The sequence below is a fragment of the Schistocerca gregaria genome, unplaced genomic scaffold, assembly GCF_023897955.1.
Source record: "Schistocerca gregaria isolate iqSchGreg1 unplaced genomic scaffold, iqSchGreg1.2 ptg000077l, whole genome shotgun sequence".
Lineage (NCBI taxonomy): Eukaryota > Metazoa > Arthropoda > Insecta > Orthoptera > Acrididae > Schistocerca > Schistocerca gregaria.
In genome coordinates, this window is record NW_026061710.1 from 10,335,946 (window position 1) to 10,353,818 (window position 17,873).

Consider the following 17,873-nt stretch of genomic DNA (forward strand, 5'->3'; position numbering starts at 1 on the left):
GTGTTGATGAAACACAGAAAATGCATCGGGATTAAATACAACAGTCACCATGTGCACTTTCCCCCACGTCAGTGATATTTCAAACAGTCTACGCTTTGATCGTTCCCTGGAATACCAGTAGTAGTTTCCGATGCACATCTGGTGGCATTCTGTAATCTGTGGACTATCAGAGAGTTGATGAAACACAGAAATAGCATCGGGATTGAATACAAGAGTCACCATGCGCACTTTCTTCCATGGGAGTAATGTCTCAAACAGTCTACGCTTTGATCTTTCCTGGAAGACCAGTAGTAGCCTCAGATACACATCTGGTGGCGTTCTGTAATCTGTGGACTACCAGAGTGTTCATGAAACACAGAAATTGCAACGGGATTGAATACAACACTCGCATTTCCTCCATGGGAGTAATGTCTCAAAGAGTGTACGCTTTGATCGTTCCCTGAAACACCAGTAGTAATTTCCGATGCACATCTGGTGGCATTCTGTAACCTGTGGACTATCAGAGTGTTGGTGAAACACAGAAATAGAATCGGGATTGAATACAACATTCACCATGCGCACTTACCTCCATGGGAGTAATGTCTCAAACAGTCTACGCTTTGATCGTTCCCTATAAGACCAGTAGTGGTTTCCGATGCACATCTTGTAGCATTCTGTAATCTGTGGACTATCAGAGTGTTGATGAAACACAGATATTGCATCCGGATTGAATACAACAGTCACCATGCGCACTTTCCTCCATGGGAGTAATGTCTCAAAGAGTGTACGCTTTGATCATCCCTTGGAAGACCAGTAGTAATTTCCGATGCACATCTGGTGGCATTCTGTAATCTGCGGACTATCAGAGTGTTGGTGAAACACAGAAATAGCATCGGGATTGAATACAACAGTCACCATGCGCACCTTCCTCCATGGGAGTAATGTCTCAAACAGTCTAGGGTTTGATCGCTCCCTGGAAGACCAGTAGTAGTTTCCGATGCACATCTGGAGGCATTCTGTAATCTGTGGACTATCAGAGTGTTGATGAAAAACAGAAATTGCATCGGGAGTGAATACAACAGTCACAATCCGCACTTTCCTCCATGGGAGTAATGTTTGATACAGTCTACGAATTGATCGTTTCCAGGAAGACCAGTAGTAGCTACCAATGCACATCTGGAGGCATTCTGAAATTTGTGGACTAACTGAGTGTTGATAAAACACAGAAATTGCATCGGGATTGAATACAACAGTCACCGTCCGCACTTTCCTCCATGGGAGTAACGTCTGAAACATTCTACGCTTAGATCGTTTCCTGGACGACCAGTAGTAGTTTCCGATGCACATCTGGTGGCATTCTGTAATCTGTGGACTATCAGAGTGTTGATGAAACACAGAAATAGCATCTTGATTGAATACAACAGTCACCATGCGCACTTTCCTCCATGGGAGCAACGTCTCAGACAGTCTACGCTTTGATCGTTCCCTGGAAGACCAGTAGTAGTTTCCGATGGACATCTGGTGGCATTCTGTAATCTGTGGACTACCAGAGTGTTGATGAAACACAGAAATTGCATCGGGATTGAATACAACAGTCACCATGCGCACTTTCCTCCATGAGAGTAATGTCTCAAGCAGTCTACGTTTTGATTGTTCCCCTGAAGACCAGTAGTAGTTTTCGATGCACATCTGGAGGTATTCTGTAATCTGTGGACTATCAGAGTGTTGATGAAACACAGAAATTGCATTGGGATTGAATACAGCAGTCACCATGCGCACTTTCCTCCATGGGAGTAATGTCTCAAACAGTCTACGCGTTGATCGTTCCCTGGAAGACCAGTAGTGGTTTCCGATGCACAACTGGTGGCGTTCTGTAATCTGTGGACTATCAGAGTGTTGATGAAACACAGAAAATGCATCGGGATTAAATACAACAGTCACCATGTGCACTTTCCCCCACGTGAGTGATATCTCAAACAATCTACGCTTTGATCGTTCCCTGGAATACCAGTAGTAGTTTCCGATGCACATCTGGTGGCATTCTGTAATCTGTGGACTATCAGAGAGTTGATGAAACACAGAAATAGCGTCGGGATTGAATGCAACAGTCACCATGCGCACTTACCTCCATGGGAGTAATGTCTCAAGGAGTTTACGCTTTGTTCGTTCCCTGGAAGACCAGTAGTAGATACCGATAGACATCAGGTGGCATTCTGTAATCTGTGGACTATCAGAGTGTTCATGAAACACAGAAATTGCATCGGGATTGAATACAACAGTCACCATCCGCACTTTCCTCCATGGGAGTAACGTCTGAAACATTCTACGCTTAGATCGTTTCCTGGACGACCAGTAGTAGTTTCCGATGTACATCTGGTGGCATTCTGTAATCTGTGGACTATCAGAGTGTTGATGAAACACAGAAATAGCATCGGGATTGAATACAACAGTCAACATGCGCACTTTCCTCCATGGGAGTAATTCTCAAACTTTCTACGCTTTGATCGTTCCCTGGAAGACCAGTAGTAGTTTCCGATGCACATCTGGTGGCATTCTGTAATCTGTGGACTATCAGAGTGTTGATGAAACACAGAAATAGCATCGGGATTGAATACAACAGTCACCATGCGCACATTCCTCCATGGGAGTAATGTCTCAAACAGTCTACGCTTTGATCGTTCCCTGGAAGACCAGTAGTAGTTTATGATGCACATCTGGAGGTATTCTGTAATCTGTGGTCTAGCCGGGTGTTGATAAAAGACAGAAATTGCATCGGGATTAAATACAACAGTCAGCATGCCCACTTTCCTCCATGGGAGTAATGTCTCAAACAGTCTAAGCTCTGATCGTTCCCTGGAAGACCAGTAGTAGTTTCGATTCACATCTGGAGGCATTCTGTAATCTGTGGACTATCAGAGTGTTGATGAAACACAGAAATTCCATCGGGATTGAATACAACAGTCACCATGCGCACTTTCCTCCATGGGAGTAATGTCTCAAACAGTCTACGTTTTGATCGTTCCCTGGAAGACCAGTAGTAGTTTCCGATGCACATCTGGAGGCATTCTGTAATCTCTGGACTATCAGTGTGTTGATGAAACACAGAAATTGCATCGGGATTGAATACAACAGTCAACATGCGCACTTTCCTCCATGGGAGTAATTCTCAAACTTTCTACGCTTTGATCGTTCCCTGGAAGACCAGTAGTAGTTTCCGATGCACATCTGGTGGCATTCTGTAATCTGTGGACTATCAGAGTGTTGATGAAACACAGAAATAGCATCGGGATTGAATACAACAGTCACCATGCGCACTTTCCTCCATGGGAGTAATGTCTCAAACAGTCTACGCTTTGATCGTTCCCTGGAAGACCAGTAGTAGATACCGATAGACATCAGGTGGCATTCTGTAATCTGTGGACTATCAGAGTGTTCATGAAACACAGAAATTGCATCGGGATTGAATACAACAGTCACCATCCGCACTTTCCTCCATGGGAGTAACGTCTGAAACATTCTACGCTTAGATCGTTTCCTGGACGACCAGTAGTAGTTTCCGATGCACATCTGGTGGCATTCTGTAATCTGTGGACTATCAGAGTGTTGATGAAACACAGAAATAGCATCGGGATTGAATACAACAGTCACCATGCGCACTTTCCTCCATGAGAGTAATGTCTCAAGCAGTCTACGTTTTGATTGTTCCCCTGAAGACCAGTAGTAGTTTTCGATGCACATCTGGAGGTATTCTGTAATCTGTGGACTATCAGAGTGTTGATGAAACACAGAAATTGCATCGGGATTGAATACAGCAGTCACCATGCGCACTTTCCTCCATGGGAGTAACGTCTGAAACATTCTACGCTTAGATCGTTCCCTGGAAGACCAGTAGTGGTTTCCGATGCACAACTGGTGGCGTTCTGTAATCTGTAGACTATCAGAGTGTTGATGAAACACAGAAAATGCATCGGGATTAAATACAACAGTCACCATGTGCACTTTCCCCCACGTGAGTGATATCTCAAACAATCGTTCCCTGGAATACCAGTAGTAGTTTCCGATGCACATCTGGTGGCATTCTGTAATCTGTGGACTATCAGAGAGTTGATGAAACACAGAAATAGCGTCGGGATTGAATACAACAGTCACCATGCGCACTTACCTCCATGGGAGTAATGTCACAAACAGTCTACGCTTTGATCGTTCCCTGGGATACCAGTAGTAGTTTTCAATGCACATCTGGAGGCATTCTGTAATCTGTGGACTATCAGAGAGTTGATGAACACAGAAATTGCATCGGGATTGAATACAACAGTCAACATGCGCACATTCCTCCATGGGAGTAATGTCTCAAACAGTCTACGCTTTGATCGTTCCCTGGAAGACCAGTAGTAGTTTCTGATGCACATCTGGAGGTATTCTGTAATCTGTGGTCTAGCCGGGTGTTGATAAAAGACAGAAATTGCATCGGGATTAAATACAACAGTCAGCATGCCCACTTTCCTCCATGGGAGTAATGTCTCAAACAGTCTAAGCTCTGATCGTTCCCTGGAAGACCAGTAGTAGTTTCGATTCACATCTGGAGGCATTCTGTAATTTGTGGACTATCAGAGTGTTAATGGAACACAGAAATTCCATCGGGATTGAATACAACAGTCACCATGCGCACTTTCCTCCATGGGAGTAATGTCTCAAACAGTCTACGTTTTGATCGTTCCCTGGAAGACCAGTAGTAGTTTCCGATGCACATCTGGAGGCATTCTGTAATCTCTGGACTATCAGTGTGTTGATGAAACACAGAAATTGCATCGGGATTGAATACAACAGTCACCATGCGCACTTTCCTCCATGGGAGTAATTCTCAAACTTTCTACGCTTTGATCGTTCCCTGGAAGACCAGTAGTAGTTTCCGATGCACATCTGGTGGCATTCTGTAATCTGTGGACTATCAGAGTGTTGATGAAACACAGAAATAGCATCGGGATTGAATACAACAGTCACCATGCGCACTTTCCTCCATGGGAGTAATGTCTGAAACAGTCTACTCTTTGATCGTTCCCTGGAAGACCAGTAGTAGATACCGATGGACATCAGGTGGCATTCTGTAATCTGTGGACTATCAGAGTGTTCATGAAACACAGAAATTGCATCGGGATTAAATACAACAGTCACCATGCGCACATTCCTCCAAGGGAGTAATGTCTCAAACAGTCTACGCTTTGATCGTTCCCTGGAAGACCAGTAGTAGATACCGATGGACATCAGGTGGCATTCTGTAATCTGTGGACTATCAGAGTGTTCATGAAACACAGAAATTGCATCGGGATTGAATACAACAGTCACCATCCGCACTTTCCTCCATGGGAGTACGTCTGAAACATTCTACGCTTTGATCGTTTCCTGGACGACCAGTAGTAGTTTCCGATGCACATCTGGTGGCATTCTGTAATCTGTGGACTATCAGAGTGTTGATGGATCACAGAGAATGCATCGGGATTGAATACAACAGTCACCATCCGCACTTTCCTCCATGGGAGCAACGTCTGAAACATTCTACGCTTTGATCGTTTCCTGGACGACCAGTAGTAGTTTCCGATGCACATCTGGTGGCATTCTGTAATCTGTGGACTATCAGAGTGTTGATGAAACACAGAAATAGCATCGGGATTGAATACAACAGTCACCATGCGCACTTTCCTCCATGGGAGCAACGTCTCAAAGAGTCTACGCTTTGATCGTTCCCTGGAAGACCAGTAGTAGTTTCCGATGGACATCTGGTGGCATTCTGTAATCTATGGACTATCAGAGTGTTGATGAAACACAGAAATAGCATCGGGATTGAATACAACAGTCACCTTGCGCACTTTCCTCCATGGGGATAGTGTCTCAAACAGTCTACGTTTTGATTGTTCCCTGGAAGACCAGTAGTAGTTTTCGATGCACATCATGAGGCATTCTGTAATCTGTGGACTATCAGAGTGTTAATGAAACACAGAAATTACATCGGGATTGAATACAACAGTCACTATGCGCACTTTCCTCCATGGGAGTAATTCTCAAACAGTCTACGCTTTGATCGTTCCCTAGAAGACCAGTAGTAGTTTCCGATAAACATCTGGTGGCATTCGGTAATCTGTGGACTATCAGAGTGTTGATGAAAAACAGAAATAGCATCGGAATTGAGTACAACAGTCATCATGAGCAATTTCCTCCTTGGGAGTAATGTCTCAAACAGTCTACGCTTTGATGGTTCTCTGGAAGACCAGAGGCAGTTTTCGATCCACATCTGGTGGCATTCTGTAATCTGTGGACTATCAGAGTGTTGATGAAACACAGAAATTTCATCGGGATTGAATAAGACAGTCACCATCCGCACTTCCATCCATGGGAGTAATGTCTCAAACAGTCTACGATTTGATCGTTCCCTGGAACACCAGTAGTAGTTTCCGATGCACATCTGGTGGCATTCTGTAATCTGTGGACTATCAGAGTGTTGATGTAACACAGAAATTGCATTGGGATTGAATACAACAGTTACCATGCGCACATTCCTCCACGGGAGTAATGTCTCAAACAGTCTACGCTTTGATCGTTCCCTGAAAGACCAGTAATGGTTTCCGATGCACAACTGGTGGCATTCACTAATCTGTGGACTATCAGAGTGTTGATGAAACACAGAGAATGCATCGGGATTGAATACAACAGTCACCATGCGAACTTTTCTCCACGGGAGTGATAACTCAAACAGTCTACGCTTCGATCGTTCCCTGGAATTCCAGTAGTAGTTTCCGATGCACATCTTGTGGCATTCTGTAATCTGTGGACTATCGGAGTGTTGATGAAACACAGAAATAGCGTCGAGATTGAATACAACAATCAACATGCGCACTTTCCTCCATGGGAGTAATGTCTCAAATAGTTTACGCTTTGATCGTTCGCTGGAAGACCAGTAGTAGTTTCCGATGCACATCTGGAGGCATTCTGCAATCTGTGGACCCTCAAAGTGTAGATGAAACACAGAAATTGCATCGAGTTTGAATACAACAGCACCATCCGCACTTTCCTCCATGACAGTAATGTCTCAAACAGTCTACGCTTTGAACGTTCCCATGAAGACTAGTAGAAAATTCCGATGCACATCTGGAGGTAATCTGTAATCTGTGGACTATCAGAGTGTTGATAAAAACCATAGAAATTGCATCGGGATGGAATACAACAGTCACCATCAGCACTTTTCTGCATGGGAGTAATATCTGAAATAGTCTACGCTTTGATCGTTCCATGGAACACCAGTAGTAGTTTCCGATGCACATCTGGAGTCATTCTGTAATCTGTGGACCTTCACAGTGTTGATGAAACACAGAAATTGCATCGGGAGTGAATACAACAGTCACAATCCGCACTTTCCTACATGGGAGTAATGTCTGATACACTCTACGCTTTGATCGTTCCCAGGAAGACCAGTAGTAGTTTCCCATGCACATATGGAGGCATTCTGAAATCTGTGGACTATCTGAATGTTGATGAAACACAGAAATTGCATCGGGATTGAATACAACAATCACCATGCGCACTTTCCTCCATGGGAGTAATGTCTCAAACAGTCTACGCTTTGATCGTTCCCTGGAAGACCAGTAGGAGTTTCCAACGCACATCAGGAGGCATTCTGTAATCTGTGGACTATCTGAGTGTTGATGAAACACAGAAATTGCATCGGGATTGAATACAACAGTCACCATGCGCACTTTCCTCCATGGGAGTAATGTCTCAAACAGTCTATGCTTTGATCGTTCCCAGGAAGACCAATAGTAGTTTCCGATGCACATCTGGAGGCATTCTGTAATCTGTGGACTAACTGAGTGTTGATGAAACACAGAAATTGCATCGGGAGTGAATACAACAGTCACCATCCGCACTTTTCTCCATGGGAGTAATTCCCAAACAGTCTACGCTTTGATCGTTCCCTGGAAGACCAGTAGAAGTTTCCGAAGCACATCTGGTGGCATTCTGTAATCTATGGACTATCAGAGTGTTGATGAAACACAGAAATAGCATCAGGATTGAATACAACAGTCACCATGCGCACTTTCCTCCATGGGAGTAATGTCTCAAATAGTCTACGCTTTGATCGTTCCCTGGATGACCAGTAGTAGTTTCCGATGCACATCTGGTGGCATTCTGTAATCTGTGGACTAACAGAGTGTTGATGAGACACAGAAATTGCATCGGGATTGAATACAACAGTCAATATTCGCACTTTCCTCCATGGGAGTAATGTCTCAAACAGTCTACGCTTTGATCGTTCCCTGGAAGACCAGTAGTAGTTTCCGATGCAAATCTGGAGGCATTCTGTAATCTGTGGAATATCAGAGTGTTGATGAAACACAGAAGTAGCATCGCGATTGAATACAACAGTCACCATGCGCACTTTCCTCCACGGGAGTAATGTCTCAATCAGTCCACGATTTGATCGGTCGATGGAAGACCAGTAGTAGTTTCCGATGCACATCTGGAGGCAATCTGTAATCTGAGGACTATCAGAGTGTTGATGAAACACAGTAATTGTGTCGGGATTGAATACAACACTCACCATGCGCACTTTGCTCCTTGGGAGTAATGTCTCAAACATTCTACGCTTTCATCGTTCCCTGTTAGACCAGTACTAGTTCCCGATGCACATCTGGAGGCATTCTGTAATCTGTGGACTATCCGACTGTTGATGAAACACAGAAATTGAATCGGGATTGAATACAACAGTCACCATCCGCACTTTCCTCCATGGGAGTAACGTCTGAAACACTCTACGCTTTGAATGTTTCCTGGAAGACCAGTAGTTGTTTCCGATGCACATCTGGTGGCATTCTGTAATCTGTGGACTGTCAGAGTGTTGATGAAACACAGAAATGGCATCGGGTTTGAATACAACAGTCACCATGCGCACTTTCCTCCATGGGAGCAATGTCTCATACAGTCTACGCGTTGATCGTTCCCTGAAAGACCAGTAGTAGTTTCCGATGCACATCTGGAGGCATTCCGTAATCTGTGGAGTATCAGAGTGTTGATGAAACACAGAAATAGCATCAGGATTGAATACAACAGTCACCATGCGCATTTTCCTCCACGGGAGTGATATCTCAAAGAGTCTACGCTTCGATCGTTTCCTGGAATACCAGTAGTAGTTTCCGATGCATATCTGGTGGCATTCTGTAATCCGTGGACTATCAGAGTGATGATGAAACATAGAAATAGCATCGAGATTGAATACAACAGTCACCATCCGCACTTTTCTGCATGGGAGTAATATCTGAAACAGTCTACGCTTTGATCGTTCCATGGAATACCTGTAGCAGTTTCCAATGCACATCTGGAGGCATTCTGTAATCTGTGGACCTTCAAAGTGTTGATGAAACACAGAAATTGCATCGGGATTGAATACAACAATCACCATGAGCACATTCCTCCATGGGAGTAATGTCTCAAACAGTATACGTTTTGATTGTTCCCTGGAAGACCAGTAGTAGTTTCCGATGCACATCTGGAGGCATTCTGCAATCTGTGGACCCTCAAAGTGTAGATGAAACACAGAAATTGCATGTAGTTTGAATACAAAAGCACCATCCGCACCTTCCTCCATGGCAGTAATGTTTCAAACAGTCTACGTTTTGATCGTTCCCATGAAGACTAGTAGAAGATTCCGATGCACATCTGGAGGCAATCTGTAAACTGTGGACTATCAGAGTGTTGATGAAACATAGAAATTGCATCGCCATGGAATACAACAGTCACCATCCGCACTTTTCTGCATGGAAGTAATATCTGAAACAGTCTACGCTTTGATCGTTCCATGGAATACCTGTAGCAGTTTCCGATGCACATCTGGAGGCATTCTGTAATCTGTGGACCTTCAAAGTGTTGATGAAACACAGAAATTGCATCGGGAGTGAATACAACAGTCACAATCCGCACTTTCCTCCATGGGAGTAATGTCTGATACACTCTACCCTTTGATCGTTCCCAGGAAGACCAGTAGTAGTTTCCCATGCACATATGGAGGCATTCTGAAATCTGTGGACTATCTGAATGTTGATGAAACACAGAAATTGCATCGGGATTGATTACAACAGTCACCATGCGCACTTTCCTCCATGGAAGTAATGTCTCAAACAGTCTACGTTTTGATCGTTCCCATGAAGACTAGTAGAAGATTCCGATGCACATCTGGAGGCAATCTGTAAACTGTGGACTATCAGAGTGTTGATGAAACATAGAAATTGCAACGGGATGGAATACAACAGTCACCATCCGCACTTTTCTGCATGGGAGTAATATCTGAAACAGTCTACGCTTTGATCGTTCCATGGAATACCTGTAGCAGTTTCCAATGCACATCTGGAGGCATTCTGTAATCTGTGGACCTTCAAAGTGTTGATGAAACACAGAAATTGCATCGGGATTGAATACAACAATCACCATGAGCACATTCCTCCATGGGAGTAATGTCTCACACAGTCTATGCTTTGATCGTTCCCAGGAGGACCAGTAGTATTATCCGATGCATATCTGGTGGCAATCTGTAATCTGTGGACTGGAAGACCAGTAGTAGTTTACGATGCACATCTGGAGGCAATCTGTAATCTGTGGACTATCAGAGTGTTGATGAAAAACAGAAATAGCATCGGGATTGAGTCAACAGTCATCATGAGCAAATTCCTCCTTGGGAGTAATGTCTCAAACAGTCTACGCTTTGATGGTTCTCTGGAAGACCAGAAGCAGTTTTCGATCCACATCTGGTGGCATTATGTAATCTGTGGACTATCAGAGTGTTGATGTAACACAGAAATTGCATTGGGATTGAATACAACAGTTACCATGCGCACATTCCTCCCCGGGAGTAATGTCTCAAACAGTCTACGCTTTGATCGTTCCCTGAAAGACCAGTAATGGTTTCCGATGCACAACTGGTGGCCTTCTGTAATCTGTGGACTATCAGAGTGTTGATGAAACACAGAGAATGCATCGGGATTGAATACAACAGTCACCATGCGCACTTTCCTCCACGGGAGTGATATCTCAAACAGTCTACGCTTCGATCGTTCCATGGAATACCAGTAGTATTTTCCGATGCACATCTGGTGGCATTCTGTAATCTGTGGACTATCAGAGTGTTGATGAAACACGGAAATAGCATCGAGATTGAATACAACAGTCAACATGCGCACTTTCCTCCATGGGAGTAATGTCTCAAATAGTCTACGCTTTGATCGTTCCCTGGAAGACCAGTAGTAGTTTCCGATGCACATCTGGAGGCATTCTGCAATCTGTGGACCCTCAAAGTGTAGATGAAACACAGAAATTGCATCGAGTTTGAATACAACAGCACCATCCGCACTTTCCTCCATGGCAGTAATGTCTCAAACAGTCTACGCTTTGATCGTTGCCATGAAGACTAGTAGAAGATTCCGATGCACATCTGGAGGCAATCTGTAAACTGTGGACTATCAGAGTGTTGATGAAACATAGAAATTGCATCGGGATGTAATACAACAGTCACCATCCGCACTTTTCTGCATGGAAGTAATATCTGAAACAGTCTACGCTTTGATCGTTCCATGGAATACCAGTAGTAGTTTCCGATGCACATCTGGAGGCATTCTGTAATCTGTGGACCTTCAAAGTGATGATGAAACACAGAAATTGCATCGGGAGTGAATACAACAGTCACAATCCGCACTTTCCTCCATGGGAGTAATGTCTGATACACTCTACGCTTTGATCGTTCCCAGGAAGACCAGTAGTAGTTTCCCATGCACATATGGAGGCATTCTGAAATCTGTGGACTATCTGAATGTTGATGAAACACAGAAATTGCATCGGGATTGAATACAACAGTCACCATGCGCACTTTCCTCCATGGGAGTAATGTCTCAAACAGTCTACGCTTTGATCGTTCCCTGGAAGACCAGTAGGAGTTTCCAATGCACATCAGGAGGCATTCTGTAATCTGTGGACTATCTGAGTGTTGATGAAACACAGAAATTGCATCGGGATTGAATACAACAGTCACCATGCGCACTTTCCTCCATGGGAGAAATGTCTCAAACAGTCTATGCTTTGATCGTTCCCAGGAAGACCAATAGTAGTTTCCGATACACATCTGGTGGCATTCTGTAATCTATGGACTATCAGAGTGTTGATGAAACACAGAAATAGCATCAGGATTGAATACAACAGTCACCATGCGCACTTTCCTCCATGGGAGTAATGTCTCAAATAGTCTACGCTTTGATCGTTACCTGGAAGACCAGTAGTAGTTTTCGATGCACATCTGGTGGCATTCTGTAATCTGTGGATTAACAGAGTGTTGATGAGACACAGAAATTGCATCGGGATTGAATACAACAGTCAATATTCGCACTTTCCTCCATGGGAGTAATGTCTCAAACAGTCTACGCTTTGATCGTTACCTGGAAGACCAGTAGTAATTTCCGATGCTCATCTGGAGGCATTCCGTAATCTGTGGAGTATCAGAGTGTTGATGAAGCACAGAAATAGCATCGGGATTGAATACAACAGTCACCATGCGCATTTGCCTCCACGGGAGTAATGTCTCAATCAGTCCACGATTTGATCGTACGATGGAAGACCAGTACTAGTTTCCGATGCACATCTGGAGGCAATCTGTAATCTGAGGACTATCAGAGTGTTGATGAAACACTGTAATTGCGTCGGGATTGAATACAACACTTACCATGCGCACATTCCTCCATGGGAGTAATGTCTCAAACTTTCTACGCTTTGATCGTTCCCTGTTAGACCAGTACTAGTTCCCGATGCACATCTGGAGGCATTCTGTAATCTGTGTACTATCAGACTGTTGATGAAACACAGAAATTGAATCGGGATTGAATACAACAGTCACCATCCGCACTTTCCTCCATGGGAGTAACGTCTGAAACATTCTACGCTTTGATTGTTTCCTGGAAGACCAGTAGTAGTTTCCGATGCACATCTGGTGGCATTCTGTAATCTGTGTACTGTCAGAGTGTTGATGAAACACAGAAATGGCATCGGGTTTGAATACAACAGTCACCATGCGCACTTTCCTCCATGGGAGTAATGTCTCATACAGTCTACGCGTTGATCGTTCCCTGAAAGACCAGTAGAAGTTTCCGATGCACATCTGGTGGCATTCTGTAATCTATGGACTATCAGTCTTGATGGAACACAGAAATTGCATCGGGATTGATAACAACAGTCACCATGCGCACTTTCCTCCACGGGAGTATTGTCTCAAACAGTCCACGATTTTATCGTTCGATGGAAGACCAGTAGTACTGTCCGGAGGCATTCTGTAATCTGTGGACTATCTGAGTGTTGATGAAACACAGAAATTGCATCGGGATTGAATACAACAGTCACCATGCGCACTTTTCTCCATGTGAGTAATGTCCCCAACAGTCTGCGCTTTGATCGTTCCCTGGAAGACCAGTAGAAGTTTCCGATGCACATCTGGTGGCATTCTGTAATCTATGGACTATCAGAGTGTTGATGAAACACAGAAATAGCATCGGGATTGAATACAACAGTCACCATGCGCACTTTCCTCCATGGGGATAGTGTCTCATACAGTCTACGTTTTGATTGTTCCCTGGAAGACCAGTAGTAGTTTTCGATGCACATCATGAGGCATTCTGTAATCTGTGGACTATCACAGTGTTAATGAAACACAGAAATTACATCGGGATTGAATACAACAGTCACCATGCGCACTTTCCTCCATGGGAGTAATTCTCAAACAGTCTACGCTTTGATCGTTCCCTAGAAGACCAGTAGTAGTTTCCGATAAACATCTGGTGGCATTCTGTAATCTGTGGAATATCAGAGTGTTGATGAAACACAGAAATTGCATCGGGATTGAATACAACAGTCACCATGCGCACTTTCCTCCATGGGAGTAATGTCTCAAACAGTCTATGCTTTGATCGATCCCAGGAAGACCAATAGTAGTTTCCGATGCACATCTGGAGGCATTCTGTAATCTGTGGACTAACTGAGTGTTGATGAAACACAGAAATTGCATCGGGAGTGAATACAACAGTCACCATCCGCACTTTTCTCCATGGGAGTAATTCTCAAACAGTTTACGCTTTGATCGTTCCCTGGAAGACCAGTAGCAGTTTCCGAAGCACATCTGGTGGCATTCTGTAATCTATAGACTATCAGAGTGTTGATGATACACAGAAATAGCATCAGGATTGAATACAACAGTCACCATGCGCACTTTCCTCCATGGGAGTAATGTCTCAAATAGTCTACGCTTTGATCGTTCCCTGGAAGACCAGTAGTAGTTTCCGATGCACATCTGGTGGCATTCTGTAATCTGTGGACTAACAGAGTGTTGATGAGACACAGAAATTGCATCGGGATTGAATACAACAGTCAATATTCGCACTTTCCTCCATGGGAGTAATGTCTCAAACAGTCTACGCTTTGATCGTTACCTGGAAGACCAGTAGTAATTTCCGATGCACATCTGGAGGCATTCTGTAATCTGTGGACCTTCAAAGTGTTGATGAAACACAGAAATTATATCGGGAGTGAATACAACAGTCACAATCCGCACTTTCCTCCATGGGAGTACTGTCTGATACACTCTACACTTTGATCGTTCCCAGGAAGACCAGTAGTAGTTTCCCCTGCACATATGGAGGCACTCTGAAATTTGTGGACTATCTGAATGTTGATGAAACACAGAAATTGCATCGGGATGGAATACAACAGTCACCATCCGCACTTTTCTGCATGGGAGTAATATCTGAAACAGTCTACGCTATGATCGTTCCATGGAATACCTGTAGCAGTTTCCGATGCACATCTGGAGGCATTCTGTAATCTGTGGACCTTCAAAGTGTTGATGAAACACAGAAATTGCATCGGGATTGAATACAACAATCACCATGAGCACATTCCTCCATGGGAGTAATGTCTCACACAGTCTATGCTTTGATCGTTCCCAGGAGGACCAGTAGTATTATCCGATGCATATCTGGTGGCAATCTGTAATCTGTGGACTGGAAGACCAGTAGTAGTTTCCGATGCACATCTGGAGGCAATCTGTAATCTGTGGACTATCAGAGTGTTGATGAGACATAGAAATTGCATCATGATGGAATACAACAGTCACCATCCGCACTTTCCTCCATGGGAGTAATGTCTGATACAGTCTACGCTTTGATCGTTCCAAGGAAGACCATTAGTAGTTTCCGATGCACATCTGGAGACAATCTGTAATCTGTGGACTAGCAGAGTGTTTATGAAACACAGAAATTGCATCGGGATTGAATACAACAGTCACCATCCACACTTTCCTCCATGGGAGTAACGTCTGAAACATTCTACGCTTTGATCGTTTCCTGGAAGACCAGTAGTAGTTTCCGATGCACATCTGGAGGCAATCTGTAATCTGTGGACTATCAGAGTGTTGATGAAACATAGAAATTGCATCATGATATAATACAACAGTCACCATCCGCACTTTTCTCCATGGGAGTAATATCTGAAATAGTCTACGCTTTGATCGTTCCCTGGAAGACCAGTAGTAGTTTCCGATGCACATCTGGTGGCATTCTGTAATCTGTGGACTAACAGAGTGTTGATGAGACACAGAAATTGCATCGGGATTGAATACAACATTCACCATGCGCACTTTCCTCCATGGTAGTAATGTATCTATCAGTCTACATTTTGATCGTTCCCTGGAAGACCAGTAGTAGTTTCCGATGCACATCTATAGGCATTCTGTAATCTGTGGACTATCAGAGTGTTGATGAAACACAGAAAATGCATCGGGATTGAATACAACAGTAACCATGCGCAACTTTCCTCCATGGGAGTAATGTTTCTAACAGTCTACGCTTTGATCGTTCCCTGGAAGACCAATAGTAGTTTCCGATGCACATCTGGAGGCATTCTGTAATCTGTGGACTATCAGAGTTTTGATAGAACACTAAAATTGGATCGGGATTGAATACAACAGTCACCATCCACACTTTCCTCCATGGGAGTAACGTCTGAAACATTCTACGCTTTGATCGTTTCCTGGAAGACCAGTAGTAGTTTCCGATGCACATCTGGAGGCATTCTGTAATCTGTGGACCTTCAAATTGTTGATGAAACACAGAAATTGCATCGGGAGTGAATACAACAGTCACAATCCGCACTTTCTTCCATGGGAGTAATGTCTGATACACTCTACGCTTTGATCGTTCCCAGGAAGACCAGTAGTAGTTTCCCATGCACATATGGAGGCATTCTGAAATCTGTGGACTAACTGAGTGTTGATAAAACACAGAAATTGCAATGGGATTCAATACAACAGTCACAATGCGCACTTTCCTCCATGGGAGTAATATCTCAAACAGTCTACGTTTTGATCGTTGCCTGGAAGACCAGTACTAGTTTCCGATGCACGTCTGGAGGCATTCTGTAATCTGTGGACTATCTGAATATTGATGAAACACAGAAATGGCATCGGGATTGAATACAACAGTCACCATGCGCACCTTCCTTCATGGGAGTAATGTCTCAAACAGTCTACGCTTTGATCGTTCCCTGGAAGACCAGTAGGAGTTTCCGATCCACATCAGGAGGCATTCTGTAATCTGTGGACTATATGAGTGTTTATGAAACACAGAAATTGCATCGGGATTGAATACAACAGTCACCATACGCACTTTCCTCCATGGGAGTAATGTCTCAAACAGTCTACGCTTTGATCGTTCCCAGGAAGACCAGTAGTAGTTTCCGATGCACATCTGGTGGCATTCTGTAATCTGTGGACTATCAGAGTGTTGATGAAACACAGAAATTGAATCGGGATTGAATACAACAGTCACCATGCGCACTTCCTTCCATGGGAGTAATGTCTCAAACAGTCTGCGCTTTGATCGTTCTCTGGAAGACCTGTAGTGGTTTCCAATGCACAACTGGTGGCATTCTGTAATCTGTGGACTATCAGGGTGTTGATAAAACACAGAGAACGCATCGGGATTGAATACAACAGTAACATGCGCACTTTCCTCCACGTTAGTGATATCTCAAACATTCTACGCTTTGATCGTTCCCTGGAATACCAGTAGTAGTTTCCGATGCACATCTGGTGGCATTCTGAAATCTGTGGACTATCAGAGTGTTGATGAAACACAGAAATAGCATCGGGATTGAATACAACAGTCACCATGCGCACTTTTCTCCATGAGAGTAATGTCTCAAACAGTCAACGCGTTCATCGTTCCCTGGAAGACCAGTGGTAGTCTCCGTTGCACATCTGGTGGCATTCTGTAATCTGTGGACTAACAGAGTGTTGATGAAACACAGAAATTGCATCGGAATGGAATACAACAGTCAATATTCGCACTTTCCTCAATGGGAGTGATGTCTCAAAAAGTCTACGCTTTGATCGTTTCATGGAAGACCAGTAGTAATTTCCGATGCACATCTGGAGGCATACTGTAATCTGTGGACTATCAGAGTGTTGATGAAACACAGAAATTGCATCGGGATTGATTAAACAGTCACCATGCGCACTTTCCTCCATGGGAGTAATGTCTCAAACAGTATATGCTTTGATCGTTCCCTGGAAGACCAGTAGTAGTTTCCGATGCACATCTGGAGGCATTCTGTAATCTGTGGACCTTCAAAGTGTTGATGAAACACAGAAATTGCATCGGGATTGAATACAACAGTCACCATGAGCACATTCCTCCATGGGAGTAATGTCTCACACAGTCTATGCTTTGATCGTTCCCAGGAAGACCAGTAGTATTATCCGATGCATATCTGGTGGCAATCTGTATTCTGTGGACTGGAAGACCAGTAGTAGTTTCCGATGCACA